Raw genomic sequence first — 14393 nt, forward strand, 5'->3', positions numbered from 1 at the left:
AAAATTGGCCACAATCAACATCTAATGAGATTATTAGTCTCCAAAGATGAATAAATAGTTCACTAAGTGAATAGCCAAGAACATTAGTACTCTTTGAAAAAGAGTTTAGTATCAGACTTTTTCTAGTTTTTAACACCAGAAGAAAGTGGAGCCAACACCAATATGACATTTAAGGAAAGAAAGTGTAAGCCATAAAACAGGATCACAGTTGGTGAGCTTAACATCAGAGCAGATAAAATATAAGGCCAAAAATTATTTTTAAAAACATATTTGATAAGCAAAGATTGTTATTTAGAATGAAAATATTATAATAATGATTCTCTAGATATCAAATACCATATCTAAAAAGCTATAAGATATATGTCTTCTTTTCAGTTGCACTATTTTAATTAATGTAAAAGCACAGGCATTTCTGCTACAGTCAGGAAAAAAGTGAGGATGTCTACGGTCACCATTACATTTAACATTATACTGAGGCTCACAGCCAACACAATTATGAAAGAGTAGAACAGTCAACAAAATTGGAGTGGAAAATGTAAAACTCTTTGTTGATTATCTCATAATACAACTGATACCCAAAAGAATAAAATACAAAAAAAGAGAAGTGGCAGAACTCAATAAGGTTATATGTATTTGCATCAGCAGATGTAATATACAGGAATCAGTAGTGTTCATTAAATCATAAACAGTTAGGATATAAAATGAAAGAAAGGACCCAATTCATAAAAAGCAACAACAAAAAAAAATCCGAGAAAAATATTGTGACACATTAAATTTTCTAAAAATGACTGCAGCAATATCTTTTACTCACATAATCTCAGTGACTTATACATCCCTCCTGTCAAGAAGTGATATCTATGTTCCTCCCCTTGTTGCTGGGTGATGCTGAGTATGGTAGAAGTGATGCTATCTGATTCTGAAGCTAGGTTACAAAAGGTGATACAGCTTTCACCTGGTTCTTTTGGAATACTTGCCTTTGGAGCCCTGAGCACCAGGTAAGATATCCAAGGCCGTCATGCTGTGAGGCAACCCAGGCTACATGGAGAGGCCATACATAAGTTTCCATGGGACAGCCCCAACTGAGAGTCCTGACAACAGGCAGTATCAACAGCTAAACATGTGAATGAAGATGACATCAGATGATTTCTTTCCCCAGCCATGGAGATACTCCTGCCTTTGATTCATCTCCAGTCTTCAAGTCTTTTCAGCTGACATCATCTAAAAGAGACAGTCATCAGTGTTCCCTTTCTAAACTCTTGACCCACAGAATGCAAGAGCATAATAAAATACATATTTCATACCTCTAAGTTCGGGTAGTGTGTTCTGCAGCATTAATAAGTGTTACAAATGCCTACTAAATAGTATTCAAATCCTTTATGAAAAAATTTTTAAAATCTTAAAGACACAAAATTATACTTGCCCAATGTAGTACACCATGTTTTATTTATTTTTTTTCTGAAGGTGTTGTTATTTGTATTGCTTTGGAACTAAGGAAGCTGATTCTAAAATTCATATGGAAAAATAAAAAGTAAAAAAATTTTCAAAAATATGAAAAATTAATAGAAAAATTATTGGTACTAGCCTGAATAGATACTGAATCATATTAAAAGATTTTATGGCTGGGTGTAATGGCTCATGCCTGTAATCCCAGCACTTTGGGAGGCCGAGGTGGGTGGATCAGCTGAGGTCAGGAGTTCAAGACCAGCCTGGCCAACATGGTGAAACCACATCTCTACTATACAAAAAAAATTTGCCGGGCATGGTGGCGGGTGCCTGTAATCCCAGCTACTAGGGAGGCTGAGGTAGGAGAATCACCAGAACCCTGGAGGCTGAGGTTGCAGTGAGCAGAGATCATGCCACTGCACTCCAGCCTGGGTGACAGAGCGAGACACTGTCTCAAAAAAAAAAAAAAAAAGCTTTTATATTCAAACAATAGAACAGAATATAATGTTCAGAAATAGATCCAAATATGGAAATTTAGCATGTGATAAAAGTAGCATTTTTAAGTAGAAGAATAAAAGTAGACTTTTAAATACATGGTACTGTGACAATTGAGAAGCCACCTGGAAGAAAAGACAAAATTGGATCTACACCTTTAATCAAACACCAGAATAATGTCTAAACATAAAATTGAAATATCAGAAGTAAAATCAGAAATACTAGAATAAAATATAGACTCCTTTATATACTTCCTTATAATAAGGAAGAAAAATTTATTTAACTGTAATTTAAAAATCAGAAATCTTAACAGAAAATATAATAAATTTAAATATGTAAGGATATGAAAACCTGCAAATCACAAAAATACCAATGCAAAGACAAAAATAAATAACAAAATGGAAAAAAATTTGCAACTTATAACATAGGGTTAATATCTTTAATATACAAAGAGTTCCTAAAAAGAGAGGAAAGATCAATAATCTAAAAGAAAAATATGCAAAAGGTAAGAAGCAAAAATTAATTTAAAAATAACTACAATGGTTTCTAAACATACAAAAGGATGTTCAACCGTTATTATAATTAGAAATGTGCAAATTGAAATTATACAGAGATCTTATTTCTTACCTAACATATTGTAAACAATACAAAAGTCTGGCTGCATTTTTGTTGATGAGTTTGTGAAAACGCAGGCAGTCTCATATATTGCAGGTGTGAATGTAAAATGAACGATATAATCCACATGGATTGACATTGGCAATATCTGTGGAAATCATAATTGCTTTTACCCTGTGAATTTATCTTGTATATATTCTTCCGTGCATATGAAATTATTGAGATGGCAAAAGAACAAATATGTATTCCATTATATGCTCACAATGGAATACTATGTAGCCATGAAAAGATGGAATATCTCCATTTATTGTTATGGAAATGTTTCCAGCATACATTTAAAGTTAAAAAAAGAAAGATGCAGAAGACTAAATGTTTTATGCTTTCTTTTGTGTAAAAGAGAGAAAATATATATAATATATATATGCTTATTTCTATTTGCTTAAAAAACCAAACAGAAATAAAAAAAAGCTACTACCTTTGGAGGACAGGAAGAATTGAGTGAATGGAAGCAGGAGTAAATGTGATACTTCTTAATGTACACCTTTTAAAAATATTATTTTGAGTTTTTAGCCATGAGAATGTATTATCTAGTAAAAGATTATACTTGTTTAAACACCAGCCAGTAACCAGAATTAATTCAGAACTGTATTTCACAAACATATCAACTAGAAGGGCTCAGAAGCTCAAAAATACACTTTCTTATAAAAAATTATGAAAATTTGAAGAGAAGAGAGAACAGTATCATAATATCCTATTTTAATCATTATCAATATTTTTGCCCATCATTCTTAGTTTAAGCAAATCTTTTTTGTTTATTTTCTTATTTTGGTTGAAATAGTTTAACTTAAATGCCCCAATCATACCTTTCCATCTATAAATATATTGGTACAGGAAAAGATAGTCTTTATATAACCACAATGTGATTATCAACCTTAAAAGTTAACAACCATTCCTTAATGTCATCTTATATTCAGTCCACATTTAAACTTCTCTGATTGCATCCACAACAGTCTTTTATAATTAATTTGTTTGAATCCAGATGCACTTCACGCCCTCTTACTGCATTACATTTGTCAGCTGTCTCTTCAGTCTGTCTCTCTCTGCCTCCTTCTCTCTCTCTCTCTCTCCAACACCTCACCACCATATTCCATGCCATTTATTTGTTAAAGGAATGGGTCATTGTCATATAGTGTCTCATATTCTTTTTTTTATTATTATACTTCAAGTTTTAGGGTACATGTGCACAACGTGCAAGTTTGTTACATACATATACATGTGCCGTGTTGGTGTGCTGCTCCCATTAACTCGTCATTTAACATTAGGTATATCTCCTAATGCTATCCCTCCCCGCTCCACCCACCCTACAACAGGCCCCAGTGTGTGATGTTCCCCTTCCTGTGTCCATGTGTTCTCATTGTTCAATTCCCACCTATGAGTGAGAACATGCAGTGTTTGGTTTTTCGTCCTTGAGATAGTTTGCTGAGAATGATGGTTTCCAGCTTCATCCATGTCCCTACAAAGGACATGAACTCATCACTTTTTATGGCTACATAGTATTCCATGGTGTATATGTGCCACATTTTCTTAATCCAGTCTATCATTGTTGGACATTTGGCTTGGTTCCAAGTCTTTGCTATTGTGAATAGTGCCACAATAAGCATACATGTGCGTGTGTCTTTATAGCAGCATGATTTATAATCCTTTGGGTATATACCCAGTAATGGGATGGCTGGGTCAAATGGTATTTCTAGTTCTAGGTCCCTGAGGAATCTCCACACTGACTTCCACAATGGTTGAACTAGTTTGCAGTCCCACCAACAGTGTAAAAGTGTTCCTATTTCTCCACATCCTCTCCAGCACCTGTTGTTTCCTGACTTTTTAATGATTGCCATTCTAACTGGTGTGAGATGGTATCTCACTGTGGTTTTGATTTGCATTTCTCTGATGGCCAGTGATGATGAGCATTTTTTCATGTGTCTTTTGGCTGCATAAATGTCCTCTTTTGAGAAGTGTCTGTTCATGTCCTTCACCCACTTTTTGATGGGGTTGTTTGTTTTTTTCTTGTAAATTTGTTTGGGTTCATTGTAGATTCTGGACATTAACCCTTTGTCAGATGAGTAGATTGAAAAAATTTTCTCCCATTCTGTAGGTTGTCTGTTCACTCTGATAGTAGTTTCTTTTGCTGTGCAGAAGCTCTTTAGTGTAATTAGATCCCATTTGTCAATTTTGGCTTTTGTTGCCATTGCTTTTGGTGTTTTAGACATGAAGTCCTTGCCCATGCCTATGTCCTGAATGGTATTGCCTAGGTTTTCTTCTAGGGTTTTTATGGTTTTAGGTCTAACATTTAAATCTTTAACCCCTCTTGAATTAATTTTTGTAGAAGGTGTAAGGAAGGGATGCAGTTTCAGCTTTCTACATATGGCTAGCCAGTTTTCCCAGCACCATTTATTAAATAGGGAATCCTTTCCCCATTTCTTGTTTTTGTCAGATTTGTCAAAGATCAGATAGTTGTAGATATGTGGCATTATTTCTGAGGGCTCTGTTCTGTTCCACTGGTCTATATCTCTGTTTTGGTATGAGTACCATGCTGTTTTGGTTACAGTAGTCTTGTAGTATATTTTGAAGTCAGGTAGCGTGATGCCTCCAGCTTTGTTCTTTTGGCTTAGGATTGACTTGGCAATGCGGGCTCTTTTTCAGTTCCATATGAACTTTAAAGTAGTTTTTTCCAATTCTGTGAAGAAAGTCATTGGTAGCTTGATGGGGATGGCATTGAATCTATAAATTACCTTGGGCAGTATGGCCATCATTCTTTATTCAGCTGATTGTTTTCACATGGCATGTTAGTACTTATTTTTCATCCTCTAGATTTCCTATAAAATGCTAGAGACTTGATTTGATTCCTAAGGGGATTTTTTGGATTATTATTATATGATACTATATATCTACTGTTTTATCTGTCTTATCCAGAGGTAAATAATATTTGGCTGTTTCAATCTGATGAATGTTAAAATTGGTCAGAATTTCCAGTTTTGTCATCCCCATCCATCCATAATGATGTGTCCCATCAATAGGCTTTAGCAGACATTGATGATCATTGTCTAGTCAAGAATTTTTACCTTCCCCACTTAATAAAAATACAAACAGTTAAAAAAGTGCATTTTATTGAAGCATGATTGTCATACTAAAATCTTTACTTATTTAATGTATACAGCTTGATAAGTTTGGAGGTAAATGTACATCCATGGGACCTACATGACAACCTATGACATAAACATATTCATTAACTCTAAAAGTTTCCTCCCCCTCTTTATTAATTATTATGTTTATGTGTTAAGCACTGTTATCATAAGATCTATCCTCTTAGCAAATTTTTAAGTAGTATACGAATACAGTACTGCTAACTGTAGGCACCTATGCTGTGCAATAGATTTCTAGGACTCATGCATTGCACTACTGAGATGTCTTACATTACTAAAATTTCATACCCTTTGAAAAATTCTTCTCTATTTTATTCTCTCCCTATCTTTTGGCAACCAGCATTCTACTGTCGGCTTCTATGAGTTTGTCTATATTAATCATATAAGTGATACCATGTAGTTGTATTTGTCCTGTGTCTGGCTTATTTTCCGTAGCATAATATTCTCAAAGTTCATTCATGTTGTTGCAAAGGGCAGGATTTCCTTCCTTTTTAAGTCTAAATAATATTCAATTTTATGTATATATCACATTTTTCTTTATCTGTTCATCCATCAATGTACATTTAGGTTGCTTCTATGTCTTGGTTACTGTGAATAATGTGGCAGTCAGCATGGAGGTACAGGTATCTCTGAGATTCTGAATTCAGTTCCTTTGGATATATACCTAGAAGTAAGATTCTGCATCATGGTAGTTCTCTTTTTTTTTGAGGAATTTTCAAACTATTTAACATAGTGGCTCTATCAATTTATATTCTCAACCAACTGTGTAAAAGTTTTCTCTAGCTTTTTCTTTCTTCTTCTTCTTTTTTTTTTTTTTAAATTTAGAAATAAGGTCTTACTCTGTCTCCCAGGCTGGAGTGCAGGGCCACAATTTTAGGTCACCGCAGCCTCAAACTCCTGGGCTCAAGCCTTCCTCCTGCCTCAGTCTCCTGAGTAGCTGGGACTACAAATGCGTGCACCACCACCCCAGCTAATTTGCGTATTCTCTGTAAAGATGGGTTCTCTCTGTTGCCCAGGCTGGCTTCAAACTCCTGGCATCTCTCTGAGGCAGATGATCCTCCTGCCTCAGCCTCCCAAAGTGCTGAGATTATAGACATGAGCCACTGCACCCAGCCCAGTTCCTCTTTTGTTCACATCCTGGCCAGCATTTGTTACCTTTATCATTTATGTGTGTGTGTGTGTGTGTGTGTGTGCTTTAATAATAGCCATCCTAACAGGCATGAGGTGATATCTCATTGTGGTTTTGATTTACATTTCCCTGATTAGTGATATTGAGCTCCTTTTCATATTCCTATTGGCCATTTATATGTCTTCTTTGGAAAAATGTGAATTCAGTTCATTTTCCCATTTTTTAATTAGTTTATTAATTTTTTGATATTGACTTGTTTAATGCTGAGCTCCATTTCATATTCCTATTGACCATTTATATGTCTTCTTTGGAAAAATGTTGATTCAGTTCCTTTGTCCATTTTTAATGGGTTTATTCATTTTTTTGCTGTTGAATTGTTAAAGTTTCTTGTATATTTTGGATATTAACCCTTAGCCAGATATATGTTTTGCAAATATTTTCTCCCATCCCATAGGTTTCATTTTCATTTTCTTGGCTGTTTCATTTGCTCTGCAGGAGCTTTTTAGTCTGATGTAATCTTATTTGTCTACTTTTGTTTCTGTTGCCTGTGCTTTTGATGTTATATCCAAGAAATCATTGCCAAAGCCATTATGAAGAAGCTTTATTCCTGGGTTTTCTTCTAAGAGTTTTATGGTTTCAGATTTTACATTTAAAGTTTGAATTGATTTTTGTGTATGGCATAAAATAAGAGTTCAATTTCATTATGTTGTCTGTAAGTATCCAGTTGTCTCAATACCATTTATGGAAGAGACTATTCTTTCCTCATTGCATGTTCTTGGTACCTTTGTTAAAAAATCAATTGACTGTATATACATAAGTTTCAATTAGTTTCATACAACATAAGTTTCAGACAACCTCAATCAATTGACTGTAATATATATAAAAATCAATTGACTTTATATACATGAATTTATTCTGAGCTCTCTATACCATACTGTTTTGTTTACTGTAGCTTTGCAATATATTTTGAAATCAGGAAGTGTGATGCCTTCAGCTTTGTTCTTGCTCAAAATTGCTTTGGCTATTTGGGTTCTTTTGGGGTTTCATATGAATTTTATGATTGCTTTTTCTATTTCTGTAAAAAATACCATTGAGATTTTGATAGAGATTCCATTGAAGCTGGATATCACTTTTGGTAATATGGGCATTTTAACAATATTAATTCTTCAATTACATATTTTCTTCTGCATGTATAAACTAAAATTCTGCTAAAAAGAACTTTCCATCCTTAGATAGCTCTGAGAAAATAAAATTGATAGTGAAAATTTAAAATAAATGCTGTTTATCTTTATCAACTTTTACAGTAAAGAGTTGTAGCCAAGCAACCACCACAATAAGGACTTGTTGAGGATCATTATGGACTCACGAATGTCTATATATTTAATATGTCTTGATTGATCGAGACAATATTTTTCAATGTCAAATGGTCTTATTTTTGGCTAATGCGAGTCCTTTAAAGTTAGCCCCTGTGCTTTTGACGTGACCTCCTTAGTGTTTGAGAGCTTCCTTTTTCTCTGGAATAAGATGACCATGATTCACTTTATACATTTATACAGTTCAGGCCCCATACTTAGCCTAAATCAGCCTTTAGTGAAATAAACGTTTTTAGATGCTTTTAAAGAAAATACTATCTTCATGTGCCACGTAATGTTTTGGTCAATAATTAACCACACATACAATGATGGTCTCATAAGATTATAATGGAGCTCAAAAATGTCTATGACCTAGTGACATTGTAGTAGTCATTGCACCATCATAGTGCAATGCATTATTCATGTGTTTGTGGTAAGGATGACATAAAAAACCAATTGTGCTGCCAGTCATACAAAAGTACAGCACACACAATTATGTACAGTGCATAATGCTTGATATGATAGTATACAACTATATTACTGTTTGTGTATTTACTATCCTATACTTTTCATTGTTATTTTAGAGTATACTCCTTCTACTTATTAAAAAAAATTATTTGTAAACAGCTTCAGGCGAGTCCTTCAAGAGGTATTCCAGAAGAAGGCAGTGTTATCATAACAACTCTATGTGTGTTATTGCCCCTGAAGACCTTCCAGTGGGACAAGATGTGGAGGTAGAAGGCAGGGACATTAATTATCCTGACCCTGTGTAGGCCTGGGCCAATGCATATGTTTGTGTCTTAGTTTTTAATAAAAGAGTTTAAAAATGAAAAAATTAAAAACAGAGAAATGCTTATACAATAGGAATATAAATAAAATATTTTTGTACAGCTATATAATTTGTGTTTTAAACTTGGTGCTATAAAAAAAGAGTCAACAAATTTAAAAAATTAAAAAGCTTATAAAGTGAAAAGGGTACAGTAAGGTAAGATTAACTTATTAATGAAGAAAAAAATTTAAATCAATTTAGTGTAGCATATATGTACCATGTTTATAACGTCTACAGTGGTATACCATGATGTCCTAGGCCATCACATTCATTCACCACTCACTCACTCACTGACCCAGAGCAACTTCCAGTCCTGCAAGCTTCATTCATGGTAAGTGCCCTATACAGATGTGTCATTTTTAATCTTTTAAACCATATTTTTACTGTACCTTTTCTGTGTTTAGATAGGTTTTGGATACACCAATGGTTTCCATTGTGTTATAATTGCCTGCTATATTTAGTACAATAGCATTCTGTACAGGTTTGTAGCCTAGGAGCAATAGGCTACACCATACAGCCTAGATGTATAGTAGGCTACACCATTTAGGTTTGTGTAAGTGCACTCTGATGTTCACACATGATGAAATCACTTAAAGATGCATTTCTCAGCACTCGCCAACATTAAGTGACATGTGACTGTATTTAGAGTGCTCATAGTAGGTATCATTGCTTTCTGGTTCTTCCAGTGGACACGGTGAATATATATATGAAATATATATAATGAAATATATATGCATATATATATGCACACAAGTTTGCATTTCAAATGATAGATTTAAAATTTTCTTATTTTATAATGTTTTATATGCTGAAAATACTGATTCCTGTAAAATTAATAATGTGTTAAAATTAATAACAGAATTACTAAAATTTGAATTCTGCCAAATATTTTAAAATAGATTGTTGTCTTTAGAACAGAACTTGTTAGGATTACACAGTACAAATAGCATATTTTAAATCACATGAAATAATCAGTGTTTTTCTGTGTGGTTATTCTACACACAATATAAAATTTAGATCCATTTGCTTGATTTTCATTCCATTTTAGTGATTATTTTGATTTTGATTTGACATAATTTTGTAAAATATCAAAAGATTTCAAAATAAAAGCATAACGTAAGGTATACCCAGTAAAATCTTGCTTCTATTCTGGTTTCTCCATCATTTCTTCTCTCTCATCCTTTATCATATACACTAAAGGATGTTTTGCATTTTCAGTTTTGTAGGGTTTTTTCACTTTCCAATTACCTTGGAGTCACCCAATATCAATATATAGAGATCTTCCTCATTACATTTTACAGAGGATTGGTATTATATCATGAGGGCATATTATAATTTATTGTACCAGTTCACTATGGATAGACATTTAGGTTGTTTCCAGGCTTTTGCTATTTTAAATAATGTTACAACCAATATCTTTGTACATAGATCATTTTATATTTTTGCAAGGGTATCTTCAGTTAGATTCCTAAGAGGAATTACTAGGTAAAAGGACAAAGACATTTATTTTCTGGATGTTTCTAAATTTCCTTAGAAAGGCATTTTGCAATCCTAGTAGCAAAAAATGAAAGTGCTTGTTTCCCCAGCGCCTTGCCAAAAAGTTTATGGTCAAAATCCATGACTTTTAGCAGTCTAATAAATGAACAATCTTATCTCAGTGTGGTTTTTATTTGTAAATTTGCCATTATGAACAAATTTAAGCTTCTTACTCTCACGTTTTGGAGTCATTTGTATTATTTTTATTGAGTTGTCAATTATTGTTATTTTTTCCTCACTCTAAAAAAACTCTTTTTATATTAGGGATTTTAACCATGTGTTAGTTAAAAATATTTTCCCAATTTGTCATTAATCATTGTCTTTTGCTCATCAAGTCTTATTTATTTGTATGTAAAACGTTTTCAAACTATTTGTTGTAAATTTTCAAGTTCTCAGAAAGACTCAAAGCAATTAGAAAAGGTGAGAGAAATTGAGACAAATAAATTAGCCTGCAATATATTAGACAATAAAAAGCAAGCTGCTTCAAACCCCAAAATTCATACTTCCTAAAATATCATCCTTATTATAGCAAGAATTTTGTCAACTTCACCACTGACTAATCCTCACTGCCCAAATATGTATTTGGAATAATAAACAATTGTCAAATTAATCAACTAGTAATATTCTGTTAGTGTTTTATTTGTGTAAGAAGAATGGTAGGAATAATCTTTTTGCAAATTCATCTTGCCTATTCTAATTTATTTCTTATGAAAGCATCAATTTCATTCTTCCTCTGTTAGTGGAAGTATAAATTGGAACCCTGTTTATAAAGGAAAATGTGAAGTATCAGTTAAGCTTTTTATGTTCATATCCATCAACTTTAATTATCAATGTTGACTCTAGTGTACTACTCACATAGATACACCAAAAGGCATGCACAGAATATTGGTTGCATAACTGTAAATAATAGCAATAAAATTGAGAACAATCTAGGTTTCATCAAGAGGGTATTGGATATAATATCATTCAACAGTTAAAAGTACAAGGAAGGTCTATATAACTAACATACTCTATGTAAACTTTCCAAAATCGATTTGAAAATTTAAAAATAATTATGTAACACAAAAAATTTACAGTAAAATGCCATTTTGCTTAAAAAATATTTTCAATTCCTACTATGAAATTATTCTGCCAAGAAAAATGGCAAAATTCAAATAAAATAATTTTAAAAATCAATTTAAAGGTATAAGACAGCTACCAAGGCAGTAAGAACTTGAGGAATCAAGAACTCAGAGAGAATGGAAACAAAAAGAAGTAAATATAACATTTAGCTCTGCTTTTCACCATAAAAAATTTGCTAGTTCTAATTTGATAAACAAGAATCTAAAAATCTGAGCAGGACTTTCAAAAGTCTTAAGAGGTTAGGGTAATGGCAGTTGAAGTTTAATATGTGCCAAGGAGAAAGGACTCTGGCATAAAACTCTGGGTCTCCGTTGGGGTCTCTGAAGGATTATGCCCATGAATAATGATGAACCTGGACAGACCAAGCCTTCACAAATACTGAAAACTAATTTGAATCAGCTTAATCCCGAATGGAATAATCTGATCTGTCTCAAGCTAAATTACCAGATGAAGAAAACAAATTATTTCTACAGAACGATAGCATCATTCAGGACTTCAATCTGCCACTATAACTTTTCAAACATTATTTCTGGCTGCGCACACACACACACACATACACAGACACACACACACACTTAGTTTCTGTGTGTGTGTTTGTGTGGCAAACCAAGAGAAAACCAGCAGTAAAAACATACCCCTAAGATATCCACAATTGTAGTTATCAAATGTGGAACTAAATAACTATGATTAATATATGTTCAAGAAATACAAGACAAAGTAAAAAATTTCATCAGAGAAATGTAAGCCATTTTTAAAAAGCAAATAGAAATTTTGTAACTGATTAACACAGTAACCAAATTACAACTTTAATGTGTGTGTTAAAAGTACACAAACCAAAGCAAAAAGATTAGATTAACAATGAAGAAAAGAGAACAAAATATATCTAATATATTATTTTCTTAGTCTGTTTAAGCTGCTATAACAAAATACCAGAGACTAGGTAAATTGTAACTACCCAGAAATTTATTTCTCACAGTTCTGGAGACTAGTAAGTACAAGATCAAGGTGCCAACATCTGGTGTCTGGTGAGGGTCCAATCTGCTTCCAAGATGGCACCTTGAACACTGTGTCCTCACAAGGCAGAAGGTTAAGGGCAAAAAGGAACAAACTCCCTCCATCAAGCTCCTTTATAGGGTACCTAATCCCATTCATGGGCAGAGCCTTAAAACTCAATCACTTCCAAGGATTACACCTCTCAATACTATTAAATTGGAAACTAAGCTTCATAAATTTTTGGAGGGTACAATAACATTCAAATTATAGCAACAGTCAAATGATCTAACACACATACTAAACTCCCAAAAAGAGTAAAGAGAGATATTGGAACAAAAGAAGTTTAAAAAAATGTAGTGGTCAAGATTTTTCCCCAATCAACAAAAGATATCAAGTCACAATTTCAAGAAGGGATATAAATCTCAAGTGAAATAATCATAAAGAATGACACATTTAGACACACTATAGACATACTGCTGAAAACCAAAGACAAAGAGAACATCTTAAAAGCAGGCAGAGAGTGCTAGGAATGTAACACTTTCATAGGATCAATAAAATAAAAACCAGAAGTCAATGGAATGAGATCTTTAAAGTACTAGGGGAAAACACCAATCTAGAATTCTATACCTGGTAAATATTCATATTTTATAAGTAAAGGTAAAATAGAACACTTTTATAGAAATAAAAACTAAAATAATTAATCATTAGTTCCACACTAGAGGAAACACCAAAAGACAAAAGAAAAACAATCCCCAGTTAGAAGCTTATATATACAGAAAAAAAGGAAGAGCAATGATTTTGGTACCAGGAAGTACAATTGTAATGAAACAAGTATCTAACAATCTGGAAGTGGCTTTGGAATTGAGCAATGGGTAGAGGCTGGAAGAATTTTGAGGAGTATGATTGAAAAAGCCTAGATTTTGGTGAAGGCTCAAGGAAAATGAAGAATATAGTAGAGAAAACTGTTACTATCTTAGAGAATACATATATTCCCATGAGCACAATGTTCATGGTATAGATATGAATATTAAAGACAGGTGCTCAGAAACAAATTATGAACATGTTATTGAAAACTGGAGGAAAGGTAATCTTTATTATATAGTAGCATATCTTGGCTAAATTGTGTCTTAATGTTGCTCAGAAAGCAGAAGTTGTAAGCCATTGTTTACAACTTACATACTTATATATTTAGCTGAAAATATTTTCAAACAAAATTTTGAAGTTGTGACCTGATTTCTTGTTGCCATTTAGAATAAAATGTGAGAAGAAAAAGATAAATTGAAGGAGACCGTTAAGCACAAAGAAACCAGCACTTGATGATTCAAAAAAATCACATCTATTCAGATTCCAAAAGGTGCTAATGTTATTCACTGTTAGAGAAACTGTGCTCTGAAGACAAGGGAAAGATGAGGCTGAAAGATTTTTGCTGAAGAGATTAAGTGTGTGACTCTTGGGGTCCCCTCAACCAGCTCAGCAGAAGCCAGAAACAGAAATGGAGTTATCTAGGAAAGACCTGTAGAGGATCCTCTTGTCTAATGGTGTGAAACCTTCTGATATATGTGGGAGACCAACAAGGTTGTTGAGAAAATTATATAAGCAGAAACACTGCCAACTTAAACTAGAAGGGATTTCACAAAGTGAAAGAAGACTATCAGACTTCCAAAATTTTACAGTCAGGAAAT

At 33.2% G+C, this 14393-nt stretch overlaps 1 long non-coding RNA gene across 1 annotated transcript in view; it reads right to left on the reverse strand.

Moving 5' to 3' along the window:
- Positions 1-841: 841 nt before the first annotated feature.
- LOC134732036 (uncharacterized) overlaps positions 842-14393 on the reverse strand; it is a 38154-nt gene continuing 24602 nt past the window's right edge. Inside the window, exon 3 of the long non-coding RNA XR_010114900.1 lies at positions 842-1218. This is a non-coding gene — a long non-coding RNA (uncharacterized lncRNA). The remainder of the gene's footprint in view (positions 1219-14393) is intronic.

Source organism: Symphalangus syndactylus, chromosome 13 (assembly GCF_028878055.3).
Source record: "Symphalangus syndactylus isolate Jambi chromosome 13, NHGRI_mSymSyn1-v2.1_pri, whole genome shotgun sequence".
Classification (NCBI taxonomy): Eukaryota; Metazoa; Chordata; class Mammalia; order Primates; family Hylobatidae; genus Symphalangus; species Symphalangus syndactylus.